Below are 5542 nucleotides of genomic sequence, written 5' to 3' on the forward strand. Positions count from 1 at the left end.
TGAAAGAGAAAAATTTCCAACCAAGAATTAGGTACCTAGCAAAATTGTCCTTCAAATACAATGGTGAAATTAGGACCTTTCCAGATAAGCAGATATTAAGGGAATTTGTTAAAACCAAACCAACTTTAGAAGAGATGCTAAAGGCAGCCCTTTCGACAGAGAAGCAACAACAGCCAACAACAATTGACCATTAACATACATGATAATGTAACCCAGAAACCAACCCAGCTATGGAAGTATCCAAAGTAAAGAAGCCTACAAGATTGTAAACAGGGAACCAAAGACATCAATTGACAAATGAGGACAACTACAAACCAAAAAGAGGGATAAAATTGTGTAGTTACAAAACTTCTAGATGGTAGGGAAGTCAAGACAACTGCAAGATAGAACAGACTTTTCTAAACTTGGGAAGAAAACTATAAATTATAGGGTAACCTCAAAGAAAAATGATAAATCTTCATATCAAAAAAGAGGACCAGCATAAATATTCAGCAAATACTAAAACAATAGCAATGAAGGAAGTGATAACATGATTCATAAACATAATGAGCTCAGCATAGAAAATTATATGGAACAAAGAAATCGACACCACAAAAAAAAGCACATAACAAAAATGACAGCAACAAATTCATATTTGCCGATAATTACGTATCTGGCAAGGGACTTATCTCCAAGATTTGTAGCAGAGAGTGGATGCCCAAACTATGATACACACACATAATGGAATGCTATGCAGCACTAAATAATAATGTAGAGTCTGCAAAACACCACATAATATGGATGAACTTGGAGGACATTATGCTGAGTGAAATAAGTCAATCACAGAAGGACAAATATAGTATTCGTTCTTTGTTGTGGAGGGTCAAGGAAAGGTTTATATATGGAGGGAAACTTTCTTTGTTGGTTGCTAGGGGTGGGAGGGGAGGGGAGGGAACTTGCAAAATAAATATAAATAAATAATGTATTGAGCCATGTCACTTTAGTTTTGTGTATTTCACTGTACATAAATTATATTTCAATAAAATGCATTAAAAAAAAGAGAAGAAGATGGAAGGAATACACAGAGTCACCGTACCAAAAAGAACTGATAGGTCTTCATTCATTTCAGGAGGTGGCACATGATCAAGAACCAATGATATTGAAGGAGGAAGTCCAAGCTGCACTGAAGGAATTGGCAAAGAACAAGGCTCCAGGAATTGATGGAATACCCTTTGAGATGTTTCAACAAACAGATGCCCTGCTAGAGAAATTCACTGGGCTATGCCAACAGATTTGGAAGACAGCTACCTGGCCAACTGATCGGAAGAGATCCACATTTGTACCCATTCCAAAGAAAAGTGATCCCACAGAATGTGGAAATTATTGAACAATATCATTAATATCACATGCAAGTAAAATCTTACTGAAGATAATTAAAAAACGGTTGCAGCAGTATATTGACAGAGAGTTTCCAAAAATGTAAGCTGGATTCATAAGAGGATGTGGAATGAGGGATATCATTGCTGATGTCAGATGGATCTTAACTGAAAGCAAAGAAAATCAGAAAGATGTTTACTTATATTTTATTGACAATGCAGAAGCATTTGTGTACATCATAGCAAATTATGGATAACATTGAGAAGAATGGAAATTCCAGAACACTTGATGTAGTCATGAGGAATCTGTACATGGATCAGGAGGCTGTTGTTCAAAGAGAAAAAGGGGATACGGACTGGTTCAAAATTAAGAAGGGAATGTTCAAGGTTGTATCCTTTCACCATAATTATTCAACTTGTATGCTGAGCAAATAATCCAAGAACCTGGATTTTATGAAGAAGAATGTGGCATCAAGATTGGAGAAAGACTCATTAACAACCTACGATATGCAAATGACACAACTCTGCTTACTAGAAGTGAGGATGACTTGAAGCACTTACTGATGAAGATTAAAGACTACAGTCTGCAGGAGGGATTACACCTCAACAGAAAGAAAACAAAAGTCCTCACAACTGGCCCAATGAACAGCTTCACAGTGGATGGAGAAAAGATTGAAGTTGTCAAGGATTTCATATTACTTGGTTTTACAATCAACACCAATGGAAGCAGCAGTCAAGACATCACACGATGTATTGCATTGGGCAAATCTGCTGTAAAAGACCTGTTTCAAGTACTGAAGAGCAAAGATGTCTCCTTGAAGACTAAGGTACGCCTAACCCAAGCCATGGTATTTTCAATCACCTCTTATGCATGTGAGAGCTGGACAATGAATAAGGAAGACTGAAGAAGAGTTGATGCTTTTGAGTTGTGGTGTTGGAGAAGAATGATAAGAGTTCCATGGTCTGCTAAAAGGACTAACAAATTTGTCTTGGAAGAGTGCCGCTGGAATGCTCCTTGGAAGCGAGAATGGCCAGACTTTGTCTTATGTACTTTGGTCATGCTATCAGAAGGAACCATTACCTGGTGAAGGATATCATGCTTGGTAAAGTGAAGGGTCAGCAAAAGAGAGGAAGTCCCTCAACAAGATGGATAGACACAGCGGCTGCAATGATGGTCTCAAGTATAGCAAGTATCATGAAGCTGACACAGGACTGGGCAGTGTTTTGTTCTGCTGTGTATAGGGTCACTATGACTTGGAGATGACTCGACGACACTAACAACAACAGCAACAGCAAGAATAAGCTAAGTCCATTTGTTGGAGGAAAGAAGTGTCTCTTTAATCAATGGTGCTGGGAAGTTGAATTGCCATATGCAGAAAAATTGAACATGATCTCTGTCTCACACCATGCACAAAAACAAATTCAAAATGGATTAAGTAAATGTGCAAACTGAAATCATAAAATTATTAGAAAAACAAACAGGCCTAGTTGTTTAGTCACTTTCTGTTATTAGGCAGTGACTAGCTAGTAGGCCTAGCTTTCAACAATGGATTATCTAATATAATAACAAAAGCACAAATAGTAAAAGGCAAAATAAATATATGGAACCTTATAGGAAGACTGACACAGTGGCTGCAATAAAGGGCTTAGGTATAGCAAGGATAGTGAAGCTGGCCCAGGACTGGGCAGTGTTTAGTTTATAGGGTTGCTATGAGTTGGAGACAATTCAATGGCACCAAACAATGAAACAACAACATCATTTATTGAAAACTTTTGTTCATCGAAAGACTTTACCACAAAGTGAAAAGACAAGTTACTGCATGGGAGAATCTATTTGGAAACTATATATCCAGCAAGAATCTAATATACAAAATACACATAATACTTCTACAACTTAACAACAAAAAGACAAATAATGCAATCATAAAATGGGCAATGAACTTGAATAGACATTTTACCAAAGATGACTTTCAAATGGTCACCAAGCACAGAAAAGATGCTTAGCATCATTAGCTATCAGAGAGATGCAAACTAAAACAAAATTAGATATTGTTACAATCCCAGTAGAATGGCTAAGATAACAAAACAAAACAGAAAATAACAAATGGTGGTGAAGATGTGAGGGAAATTGGAACCCCTATCCATTGTTGGTGGGAATGCAAGACAGTATAGCCATTGAGAAAATAAAGTGGTGATTCCTTAAAAACTAAAAATAGTATTACCATATGATCCAACAATTCCACTCCTAGGTATATACTCAAAAGATTTAAAAGCAAAGACTCAAAACAAGACTTGCATACCAGTTTGTTGCAGCACTGTTTACAATAGCTGGAAAGTGGAAACAACCTAAATGCCTAACAGCAGGAGAATGAATAAACAAAATGTTGTACATACATAGAATGGAATATTATTCAGCCAGTAGGAGAAATAAAGTCTTGATATATGCTACAGTGTGGATGGAGCTTGAAGACATTATGTTGAGCATACTGAAAGTACCATGGTCTGCTAAAAGAACTAACAAATCTGTCCTGGAAGAAGTGCAGCCAGAATGCTCCTTGGAAGCAAGAGCGACCAGACTTTGACTCACCTACTTTGGTCATCAAGGAGGGGACACTATGAGTCGGGTCTGACTTGATGGCACATAATAGCAACAACAATGTTGGTCATGTTGTCGGAAGGGACCATTCCCTTAAGAAGGATATCATGCTTGTTGAAGTGGAGGGTCAACGAAACAGGGGAAGGCCCTCAACAAGGTAGACTGACACAGTGTCTGCAATAATGGGCTTAGGTATAGCAAGGATCGTGAAGCTGGCCCAGGACTGGGCAGTGTTTAGTTTATAGGGTCATTATGAGTTGGAGACAATTCAATGGCACCAAACAACAAAAAAACAACAACATTATTTATGTAAAAATACAAGAAAAGGCAAATTATATTGACCAAAATTCATTAGTGGTTACCAGAGGTGAGAGGGAGGGGGCAAAGGGAGGTTAACCATGATGGAAAAATCGTATTTATCAAGCATAGTATTGCATAACCACTTACTGTAACTATTACCAATAAGTTGTACATCTGTGTTGTTGTTGTTGTTGTTATGTGCCGTTGAGTCGGACCCGACTCATAGCGACCCCTCCTTGGGTTTCCGAGGCAGTATCACTACCGAAGTAGATTGCCCCATTTTCCTTCTGAGGAGTGGCTGATGAGTTTGAACCACCAGCCTTCTGGTTAGCAGTCAAGTGCCTTAGCCACTATGCTACCAGAGCTCCCTGTACATCTGTAGAAAGTTGAATTGGCAAAAGTTGTGTGATAGATAGATTTAGAAGGGCAGCAAAAAGAAAAAGAGTAGCTGCTAAGGCTGCTTTTTTGTAACCAAACACTTCATGGGATTTGGTTCCTTGGTTTGGAGGATTAGGGTCATGGTTCCATAGTACATCCCTGTAATTGGCCTAATAATATGTTTAGTGCTTCTGTTCTATCTCCTTGTTCATTGTGTAATGAGTGGGGTCTTAAAAGTCTGCAAGTGGCCATCCAAAGCACAACAATTGTTATTTATTCACCTGGAGCAACAGAGGAAGGAGAGTCAGGAATGGGAGGATGATATGGAATGTGTGGTTAATTGCCTCCTTTACCATAAGACCAAAGAACTGGAGGTTCCAGGCTACCACTATGGAACATTTTGATCAAAGATTCCACACAATTCTGATCAAAAGGGAGGAAATGCAGAATAGAATTTTTAATTTCATAAATTCCAGACAGAGCATGGAGGCTGCATGAACCCCTGAAACTACTGCCATGATATAATCTTTAAACCTTAAACCAAAAATATCCCCTGAGGTCTTCTTAAAACCAAACAGTAGTTTAGCTTAAAATTGAGTAACAAATATCTGCCTTGAGCATTCTAGTCTTATAAGAGCTATCCATATGGGATCAAATTGACAACAGCAACTTCAGATATTAGATAGGGACATTTTGTTGTTGTTGTTGTTATGTGCTGTTGAGTTGGCCCCGACTCATAAGGACCCCTCCTTGGGTTTCCAAGGCAGTATCACTATGGATACTGCCCCAGGGTTACAGGTGAGGAGAGACAACTCAGGGATGCCCGAAGTAGCAAGTGGGAAGAGCAGGAGAAAGGGGATTAAAAGCCAGGAAGCCAGAGAGAAGAGCAGTCAGCTGAAGGGATTAGGTGAGG

The sequence above is a fragment of the Orycteropus afer genome, unplaced genomic scaffold (assembly GCF_000298275.1).
Source record: "Orycteropus afer afer isolate SDZICR_OR568_19922 unplaced genomic scaffold, OryAfe1.0 scaffold00053, whole genome shotgun sequence".
Taxonomy (NCBI): Eukaryota; Metazoa; Chordata; class Mammalia; order Tubulidentata; family Orycteropodidae; genus Orycteropus; species Orycteropus afer.